This window comes from Urocitellus parryii, chromosome 15 (assembly GCF_045843805.1).
Source record: "Urocitellus parryii isolate mUroPar1 chromosome 15, mUroPar1.hap1, whole genome shotgun sequence".
Taxonomy (NCBI): domain Eukaryota; kingdom Metazoa; phylum Chordata; class Mammalia; order Rodentia; family Sciuridae; genus Urocitellus; species Urocitellus parryii.
In genome coordinates this window covers 41770761-41781996 of record NC_135545.1, presented here as the reverse complement: position 1 = coordinate 41781996, position 11236 = coordinate 41770761, and the positions used below count along the sequence as shown (strand labels likewise).

At 49.4% G+C, this 11236-nt stretch overlaps 1 pseudogene; it reads right to left on the bottom strand.

Moving 5' to 3' along the window:
• Positions 1-416: 416 nt before the first annotated feature.
• Positions 417-10004, bottom strand: LOC113177569 (cocaine esterase-like; annotated as a pseudogene).
• Positions 10005-11236: the final 1232 nt, after the last annotated feature.

The following is an 11236-nucleotide window of genomic DNA, read 5'->3' as shown; positions in this document are numbered from 1 at the left end:
TGTACAGGTTTTCTACAGAGGCCCCACTGATATGAGAACATGGGTTACTTGCTGAGAGGTGGGCAAGGGGTTTGAAAAGTACCAGCTCTGCTTCTTGAAATGTCTCTGTCAGCATGGGAGGGTGTGGCAACTGGGAGGAGGGGATAGGAGGGGTTGTAGGGAAGGAGAGGGGAGGAAGGGAGGGAGGGACTCAGGTATAGTGGGGTGAGGAGGAAGGTAGGCATGCATTGGATTACCCATCCACAGCCTCCTTAGGAATTACTGAGTGTGTCTAACAAGAGAGGACCCATGGTTGAGTGTATGGATAAATAGCTATGTGAATGAGTGGATCAACCCTGGTTCTTGGGTGGGCATGTGTGGGCACCACAGGAAGACCCCATCACACCTAGCATACCCCTCTCTTCCTGACAAGGAAGCTAGAGATCTGTGTGCTTGTCCTCAGCCTCCTTTAGCTCCTGGATCTTCTGAGGCAGGGTCTGGTCCAGAACTGCAGCCTGTGTGCCTTCAGGGCCTGGCCCACAGCAGGCTAACTGCAGGTACTGTTGGTCCTGGTGAAACAGTGTGCAGTGGGGTAGGCCCTCTGTTGGGATTCCTGTGTACATGCCCTCCCAGGAAGGCAGGGTAAGGGTCGATCTGAGCTCTGTTGAACTCAGACCTGACTTTCCTCCCTAATTATGAACAGGGCATCCATCCAGGCACACAGGGGTGTTGAGAATGGGGAGAGGTGTCCTGGTGTAGAAAAGTAATGACCTCTCACTTGTGTCATTCCACACAGGGCACAGCAACCTGGCCTGTGTTGCCCTTCCCTGTGAGAGGCTGGCTCCCATGGTAGCCCAGCACTATGGCTCACCCTCTCGACCACTGTGAGAAGAGACAGTGACCTGGACCGACAAAGCACCCTCTTTTAGTGTGATTCTTCCCATTGGAGAGGGGGCTAGGTTATGATTAAGGACATACATTTGCTAATGGGGTCACCTCAGACAAGGGGAGCACTGGAGGGCCTGTGGCCCCTGGGAGGTTGAGGTGTGCAGGTGTCCTCACCCATTTTGAGCAAAGTTGGCCCAGTACTTCATCATCCTCCTGTTCAGCAGCTCCTCCTCCTCAGAGAGCTTAACTGTGGGAGGAGGAAGGCAAGGGTCCAGGTCCTGGCCAATCCCATCTAGCTGTCCATTCCTGTGCCATACTAAACATCCCAGCTGAACCTGTCTCTGGGTTCTAGACTTGTGTCCCTTCCCTTTTCCAACAGTCCTGGGACCAGGCCCTCTGCTTGCCCAACCTGCCTTTACTACTCCCAGCCTTTAACTGAATCAACACTGGGATCTTCTTTGGCCTAGAAGTTTCCTTCTTTTGGATACTGTGAAGTCATTTAAGAAATAATTATGCCTTTAACCACCCACCTCTTCTCCTAGGCTAGACACCCTGGTTTGGTTGGGAATGGGTGGAAGGAGCATAGATTGGAGTGGGAAAGGTCTAACCCTCAATGACTTGTTGATTTACAAGATGGTAGACACTGGATCCCATGTTCCCTCTTAGCCCCAGTTTCTCATTGTACCATGAGAGTGATTGCCACCATGTACGCACGAGAATGCTCCTGTGGAACAAAGAGAACTCACCTCTGATGCCATTGATGTAGGATCCAAGCACAAAGATGATTTCATCATCATGGTCAGCCTTCACATGTGGTGGCTTGATGTCCTTGAAGATGCTGAGATGATCTGGAACTCATAGAAGTAGACAGGAGCTTGGGAACCTGGAGGGTGGACAGGATGTGTCACTCTTGGTAGCAAGATTGCTAGGTCCAAAGCTGGCTTGAATCTTCACACTGGCTTGGAAGCCCAGAATGGATCAGGGGCAGTTGGAAAACTCTTTGTTAAGTCATATCTTGGACTTCCTATCTGTGTGGTCATGTGGCAAGTCCTTGAGTGCCACTACATTAGTCCCCTCCTCTGAGTGTGATGTCTCTCTCTTACTCTAGCCATAGTATTTACAGAGATGAGGGTGTTCAGGTACCTGAGACCAGAGTCTGGATAAAGACATGTGTCAGGGCCTGACACCAGACCTCACCTGGGACCCACAGCTCTGAGCTATCTCCTAGGAAGCCAGGATTCAGGTTCAGACACACTCTGATCATGTGCTACTTGGAGTGCAGGCATCACAAACATGAAGTCTGCCATCATCTCCTGGAACTGGAGTCGGAGGGTGTGAGGGTCCTCGTTGTCTCCCATGTACTCCTCCATCAATAGGTCAGCACATTCGGCAGGCAACTTCATCTAGTCCAGGGGATCAGGGAGAGTCATGTTAAGCAGTCTCTGGGGCAGGGAGGTAGCCTCTTGATGTTGTGGATGGGGTCTGGGATGTGTCAGGGAATAGGGCAGAGCTGTGAAGCTGTGGGTTGATCCCACTCACAGATGCACATAGATCAATCTTTGTTCCTAGGGATCATTGAAAAGGAAGAGTGTCTGGCTGCACCATTGCTTGGCACAGAACCCCAGGAGTCTCACCATCTGTGCTGATGTTCTCTGTAGAACAGCTCGCATGGTCTCTCTATTTCTTTGTGGATTTCAGGGGGGCTCACGACCTGTGTGGTGAAGGGATAGTGTACAGTTGGGGGTGGGATGACCAGGAGCTATGACATATAAAGCAGCTCCCACCTGACTCTATTGTGGGGGTTTTGAAAGGGGACTCACCATGGGAAGTAGCCAGCCATTGTATTTTCCTTATACCATAACCCCTGTCTCCTCACATACTCATCACAGTTGACACCAATGATGCTCGGAACAGGTTGAAAATCAGCAGAGGCCAGAAGCTCCTGGGCGTGCCTTGGTAGGAAGGCCCCATCCACCACAGCAGGAATGACACTGAAAGTCTAAGTGGGCATTCAAGGTACATGATGACAGGAAGGAAAGTCTCTGTTTTAATGACACCTGAGTTACCTCCAACCCATTCTAACTCAACCAATGATGCTCCCACCAACATTCAGAGAATCTACACCTGGTGTAGCATATTTTTTGTCTCAATTCCCATCCAGGGCTATGAGGATATAAGAAGACTAAGCCTTGGAAATGAGATCATTGTTCCATAGTGGAAAGGATTGTATTTTCCTTATACCATAACCCCTGTCTCCTCATTAAAGTCTGTTCAGCCCTACCTAGGTAATAGCCAGCATTTCCTGTTCACTCTTGCCCCACAGGCAGCTCACTAGGGCCTCTGACTCTATTTACCCACAGGCAGACAGGTTGGCTACAATTTGTTAAGGAACCAAAAAAGGGATGAATCATCCCTTGAGGTGGGGAGTGTGGTATTGCCTTAGGTTTCAGCTGTGTTTGGGTTACCCATAATTCTCAAAGGGTACCATGTATGTATTGCTGCAGGTGTGAAATTCTTCTACCTTTCCTGAAGATCAGGTGTCAGCCAGAGGAGCCATCACACCTGCTTACATGGGTCTTCTGAGGATGAGGCCTCCAGGGCACAGCTTTGTAGACACTAGAGCAAAATCAACCACTTGAGGCAGAGGTGTGTGGATTCTGACCTTTGAGTTCCTCAGTAACCCTGGGGTGATGGCCAGTTCTGGATATACCTGCATGGTTTTTGTTCCAATAAAATAGAGTATCAGAGGCTCTAAAGTTGAAGGTTGAGGCACCAGATTTGGCCTTGAGTAGTAAAGGATACTCACTGTGGAGACAACTTTAGATGAGCTGGTGATGAGGTCAAGAAGCAGGGCCACCCCACTCTCCATGATGGCACCATGGAAGAGTTCTTGGGACATTGGAGACAACACATGTGAGGACACACTAGTGCCACCTGCAGACCCGCCAAAAATGGTGATCCGATCAGGGTTGCCTCCAAAGTGGGCGATATTCCACTGGACCCAGCGTAGGGCGGCCACTTGGTCCAGGTAGCCCCAGTTGCCAGTGGCATGCTGGTCTCCAGTGCTGAAAAGTGGCAGGGACAGTGATCACTGTACTATCATCTGTCTGTTCTGTCCCCATTTGCCGCAGTCTGGCTGGGCACAAATCACCAGCCACTGAAGCAGGAACAAACTTTATTTTTGAACTGCACGAAAACACTTCACTCACGCTCCAGGGGGATTCCTCCGAACGCCACACGGCTCGTCCAGGAACCCACAGCCGGAAATATCTCTCCCGGAAATCCCTCCTCCTGCACTTCCCCAACCAATGGGAACTCTTGGGGAATCCCCTGGAATCCCCACGAGAACTCCAAAGTAGTGCGAGAACTCAAAAGTAGCGGCCGATGCCGATAGTAATGCCTCACCTGTCAACCAATACTGTTGGCAAAATGCCAGGGGCCATACAGATTTGGCCGTGGCTCTCAGCACCCATTGACCATCTCTGTCCCAGGCTCACCGAAGAAGCCCAGAACTCCCAGGCGGTATTGGACAGTGACCACCAGTACATTTTCAATGGCTGCCAGAATAGAACCATCATACATAGAAGCCATGCCTACCACCAAGGCCACACCATGGATCCAGACCATCATCTGGGAAATCAGGAGATATACCATGTGGTAGCCACCGTGCCCAACCCGTCCTAGCTGAATCCCTAGTCTGAACACCACTTTGGCTTTTGTGTAACTTCCCATGTAGGACCCACACAGGACTTCATGAACTGGGACACTGGTAAGGGACATAAGTTTAATTTGGAAGATCCAGTCTCCCATACTGTGGGGTCTACTCATGAATCAAAACCTGGATCTATTATTCTCAGAACTACTCTGAAGGAAAAGAAAAGTGACGTTTCTGTGATTATCCCACTTGAACATTAATTTCAATTGTCCTCTAATTTCTGACCCCCCAAAATAATCCATGATATTGGAATTCAGTGATCTCAAAGTGCAGCTTTGGGCACCTGAATGGATCTCTTGGGTACAAGCTGGTGAGTGGATCAGTGGGTCCCATCATTTGGCCTCTGAGAGCATCCAGGGCTCTTTGACTTCATGCCTAGGTCAGCTTCCTCCCTGCATAAGAGACCTTTTTGGAGCTGATAGTGAGAAACTTTTCATGGTAGTTCACAGTGGTGGCCAGCTGAACCTGTGACTTTTAGTGTCGTTGGTATTGTTATGTAATACTTGGGGTCAATCCCAGGCCTTCACAACATTGTGCTAGCTCTTTACCTTGAACCATGTCCCAAGCCCACTTCTAATGTTCTCCCAAAGAAATGTTCTTCCACTCTTCAACTGACCATGGCTAAATACTCACCGGAAGGTTAGAGCCCTCACGGGCATTGCAGGTGCGTAGATGCTGAGGTACAGGCAGTCCTCTGACATGGGGATGGGAGGCAAGTTTATACTCCCTAGTTTCAGAGCCTCTATATTAATTGCATCTGCATTTTGTAGACACCTGGTAACAATGGAATACAGTTACTCCAAGAACTGAGAAGTGGCCAATTCAGACCTCAGGTCCTGACTCGATCCCAGACAACCTCACTCCCTGCTTTAACAGATATCTTGCCTCACATGATCCTTCTTCAAAGTAATTTCCCACTGAGTTCCAGGCAACAGGCTCAGGGGAAACTGGGACGGAGCCCAGACCTCCAGGGAGGCCTCAAAGTTGTTGAGCACTTGTGTCCTACTCCCCCTGAGGCTGGGCAATCATAACTCTGGGAAACACTGGCTGCCTGTGTTGACATTCACCACTTATCCTTGTCCCCATTCATGCCTGGAACAGCATAGGTCTCCACACAGCTGGTGCCTGAGTGGATGGAGGTTAGTTTGTCATAGAAGGGTAATGGGGCATCCCACAGCCCAACTCAAGACTCTTAGAAAACCTCACCCCTCCACTGAGACTCGACCTATGAGCACATACACGTGTCCCTTGACCTTCTGGGTGGGGTCCCACTGTTGCCTTCCTCCAGGATCTGCAGCATCAACTGATGGAGTGAAGGTCTTTTATAGGTTCAGAGAGCCACGCCGACCCTTTCCCAGACACATCTCCCCTGGTGGGAGAGAACACCTGGAGTAAGTCAAATCCAGGGACATGTGTTTCTGCTCTTGTGTTCAGCACCTGGAGCTAATGACTTTGGGTTTCCAAGCCCTGAGGGAGGGGCCTGGCAAAGTTACTCCTGCATTGGAAAAAGGAATGGGGGAATTACTCCAATGCAGAGGGATACATTTTAATATAGTTGTTCATTTAGGGCCTGGGTTTGCATTAGGTTGCTAAAAACACATTAGCACTGATCTATAGCCCCAGGCCTTGCAGTGAAGTTTAGATTAAGGAGCCACTGCAGTCTGGCCCAGAGCTCGGAGTACCCACCCCTACCCCAAAACTGAGGTTTCCCAGATCCCAGGTAAGCTTACATGGCCTGGTAGGAGGTTCTATCCCTCATGCCACTCCAAGGTTCAGGGGGCTCAGGGGCTGCAAAGCGCAGTGGTCCTAGAGGTGACTTGGCAAAGGGAATTCCCAGAAAGTTGTGGACCCCCACATTGGTGCCCTTCACATGGACAAGGCTGCCCTGCACCTTCCCGGTGTGTGTCGTCCGGATGGGGCTGAGTCCTGGCCTGTGGGCAGAGAGATGCACTTTAGACTTTGGTCTGCCCAATCAGCTGCTGACCTGCAGCACTGGGCTTGGTTGGCCCTCCTCAGCTCAGCCTTGTGGAGGGAGCTTGATCTGTCAACATTCACTTCAGAATCTTTCTGCCCATCCCTAGTCCCTATCCCCACCACCACTATCACTCGACCAGCTCACAGCCTATCCCTCCAGGCTCACCAGGCTCTTGTGACTTGCCACCATCCTTCAGCCCTCGCATCTGCCAGCAGAATGTCTTTTGGGCTGATGGGGCAGGAGTGTCCATTGCACTCACTGTGCCAGGTCATGTGACACACTAGGAGGATTGTGGGAATGGAACTAAAGTTTCCCATCCTCAAGGATCTCATGCTTGAGAAGACAAGAAATGACATAAAGAATCATCATTCATGAAAGGAGAAACGGACATTAGGAGGGGAGCTATGAGTTCAGACCATACAAATCTTGTCCTGCCTGGGCTTGGAGATCAAGGCAAGGAGCCAATGGAAATCAATCTAGGTATACCTGGCTTGTCCAAGTCATGATATTTGGTAAAGGTTGATGTTGGGCATGCTGGGTTTAACTCTTCTCTCTACCCTAAAATGGGCCAACTCTTGGGTGCTGTGCAGCCCTCAGACTGTCCCAGTCCTCTCTGTGCTTCAGGGTGTAGGAAGTTGGCAGTCAGGTCTACAGTTTTCCTGCTATTGTTGACATCTCCACAGCTCCCACATCACTGGAGCCTTCCCTCCCCCAGGCTCAAGATCTCACTCTAGAATGTGGTACATCTGAGCTGGTTTCCATAAGAAAAAGTTAAAAACTCCAAACCTCCTCCTCTCTCTCACCAGGTCCCCTAGGATCTGCATGTTTGATGCTCCCTGGTACAGGTCAGGCCAGGGCAGCAGCCACTCACAGGACCAGAGAAGGAAATTGACCAACATCTCTCCAAGTCCAAAGACACACTCCTGTCCCTACCAACATGCTGTCTCCACATAATGCCTTGCCAGAGGGATCATGGTCCATGTAACTCATGTGGTGACTCGCCACTAATGCCTGATATTTGTAATTACAAAGGACAAAGCCTGCTAAATATTCCTGCTCGCAATCTGATGACATAATGTAGCTGCTTCCTTGAGGAGAAGCCCTGCATGAAATAGCAGGAGGAATCTCACCCATGTATGTCTGTAGTGGTGGGAAGTGTCCCCATGTCCAGATGAGGAAAAGGTCACACCAGAAAGATGGGTTTGTGACCATTTAGGTGAGAGACAAAGAGGAGTTGTGTGTAAGACCTGGACTCTATTCAAGACCTAGATGGGCCTGTGGAGGAGCCAGGACTGGGTGGGCAGAAGACTGTGGGACACAAATCTATACCCTCTCTGGACTCAAGTTTTTTTTTTTTTTTTGAAAAAAGTCTGTTGAAAATAGAATCTTTCAGTTAAGGTAGAGAAATCTTCTTGCTGATAAAATTCTGGTTCTCTTATGCCCCTGATAAAGGAGGAAGCCTGTCAGTATTGATCTAAGTGGGACAGACAAACAAGGATTCCTCTGTGCAGATTAGACTGGGAAAGTTGGGTCTATGTCCAACACCTACAATAGGAGCTTTTGGTGTGGGAGGGATCCAGGGTGTGGTGACTGGTGAAGGCGATCCCCCACTCACTGTCTTGACAGGGTCACAGTGAGAAAAAGTGTTGGCAAAACCGCTCTCCCACTGTCTTGACAGGGTCACAGTGAGGATGACTGCTGGCAAAGCCACGCTGGTTGGTGGGTAACCGAAACCATGAGACCCTTTTTTATGTAATCGGGACTTTGCATTTTCATGCTTATGTTTCTCACAGAAGGCATGAGTATGTTAAATGCCAAACAAATTAAATTTTAGATGCTAGAACAGAACAGGTAGTTCATGCTTTGGAGACTATTCTACTACCCCCTCAGCATATCAAGGACAAAATAAAAGGCTATTCTTCTATCTTAGTACATTGTGGACAAACTTTCTAACAGACAACAATCATTCTCTGAGAAACAAACTCTTTGAGAACTAGTGCACCTTGACTGAGAAACAAACTCTTTGAGAACCAGTGTACCTTGACTGAGAAACAAAAGAAACTCTTTGAGAAAGCAGCTCAACCAGTTTTATGAGAATAAATTTAGGAATTAATTAAAACAGCTTTATAAGACACAGTTTTAGAATAATATTAGAAATATTATTTTATTTAGATTCTTAAGTCTTTAGTTGTATAGGTTTCTGATATGCTTTAAGGATGATTCATAAACTTTAGGATATTTTAAATATAAGATTTAAAGGGACTTTTTTAGATGGGAATTTTAAATTAAAAATAAAGTACAAGTGTACTTTAGGTTAATGATTGGCTAGGAGACTTAGAGTCTGGTTACGTAGTTTGGCATTAGTTAATAAGGAAATAACATATCTTGGGAAAAATAGTAAATCTTGGGAAAATCTGAAGGATGTAAATTGGTGACATGTTTTATTGATGATTTTGTACTTTGATGATTGTATGGCTGGGGGTCATATCCTGGAAGAATGTAGATCGGTGTGCTCTCAATCATGGTTAAGGAAATGTCATGTCTTGGCAAAGTTTTAAGTTATATAATCAATGACATATTGTGAATCTATAATGATGAGAAAAATTGTAATAAAAAGGGGACCCAGAGAAAGCAGTTTTAGTTCTCTCTCTGAAGATTGCTCAAACGGAACGACTCCTGTCTCATCTTTTCGCCGATGCCACTCCTCCTTCAGGACTCCCTGGACCCCGCTGGGGCAGGACCCCAGCAGGTGACCCTCCCTGGGCTTGGTTCTCTCCTGCCAAAACCTTCTGATAAGGGCCTAGAGACTTCTAGAAGGTACAGAGCACATTGCCTTTGTTCTATAACATAATCCAAGGCATGTCAGCTCAGGTTTGCCTGTGATGGGAACCCAGCAGTCATTCAGATCAGCGTTGAGAAGGGGCTTCTGTAAACCCCAGGACCAGTAACCTTGCCTGTAGATGCTATGGAAGGTGCCAGCACTTCACTGGCCAAGGGGTCAAAACACTCAGAGCCAAATGTAACCAACCAGCTCTTCTTATTGCTGTTGTTATTATCCAAAGGGTGAGTAGTAGCTACAGCCACAGCCACACACAGGAGGGAAAGGTCCCTGTCCCTGTTCCTTTGCCAGGAGGCTTCTCACTTGCCCATACTGTGCTCCTCAGAACCCCTCACACTAGCTCACTCCTCCATGGGGGTGTCCTTGAGCAGCTCTGACCCTCTCTGGCTCACCCTCCTGCCCCTCATCCCCTTCATCTGTCTCCTCGACCAACTCCCCCGCCCTGGTGCCTTCCCTCCAGGCTCAGGCTCTGTCTCTGTGCACTTTGGCAGATCCAACCTGGTCTCTACCTCCATCCCCATGGCAGCCTCACCCTGGCCCTGGATGAGGAGCATCAGGAGCCCATAGGCCACGAGGATGAGCCAGGCAGGAAGTCGATGCAGGCACATGGTCGGCTCCCAGGGCTGCTTTTGTATTCCCAGGGCTTCACCTGGAAATGCAGAGCAGCATTCTGCCCAGGGGGAGTTTGAACCTGACAATGAGGAGGCGGGAAATGGGTGATGCCCTGCATGGTGTGTGCTGCAGGAGAGTCACTCTGAACTCTCAGAGGTCATGGAGCCAGTGTGCAGTGGGCAGGGCCTATCCCTCTTCTTCCCTTGGCCACCTTCCAAGGTGTCACACAGCCTCTGCAGCCCCTCTGAGATCCCAGGACCCTTCTCCTCACACCTGGAGTCACTAATTCCCTGTCCTTGCTGTTACAGGCCCATGAGGGTGTTGGGGGCGGGAGAGGAGGGAACAGAGAGCTGGATGTAACTGGAGGAACCTGGGGGGCTTCTCTGGGCGGTGCAGAATGAAGATTTCCAGAGATGGAGAAATACAGGTGACCTTGCTGGAGTGAGGTGAACTGCTTGCACAGTGGCAGGGAGGTGTGACTGTGCTTGCTGTTCCAGGGAACTTCCAGAGCTTAGGTGCCTCTGACAGATTCTGAAAGATCCTTAGCCCTTCATGGGCCAGGAATGGAAGCCAGTCTGAGTTAGGAGTACCTGGTCAACCTGAATTTTCTGATGAAGAGGTGTGGGGCTCAACTTCCTGAACCCTGCATGTGTGAATGCAAACCAGTCTGGGTTAGGAGGACCTGCTTAACCTGACTTCCCTGATGAAGGGGTGTGGGGCCAGGCAGCCTAGAGGTTCCCCTGCAAACCATTCTTGGCTAGCCCACCCCCACCCCCATAGGCTCTCACAACATAGTGTGGAGTCCTTCTCAGCCCCTTTGGGGAGCAATCAGCTTTATCCACAAGTGAGTAGCCAGCATGCTGAGAGCACTGCTTCTCTTTGACCCCCACCCAATCAGCAAGCCTGCTGTGGGTTCAATTCTTCTTGCAGTGCACTCTGCTTCAACACAAAACCAAGGTCTAGTTTACAGTCACTTATCTACTGTAAAGATGTGAAATGAGTGCCTGCGGGTCCAGGGAACTCCCAGGGATTAGGTGCCTCTGGGAGATTCTGAATCATCCTGAGCCCTGCAGGGGTGAATGGAAGCCAGTGTGGGTGAGGAGGACCTGCTCAACCTGACTTCCCTGATGAAGGGGTGTGGGGCTCAACTTCAGGCAGCCTAGAGGTTCCCCTGCAAACCATCCTTGGCAGGCCTACCCCCACCCCATCATACGCTCTCACAGCTCAG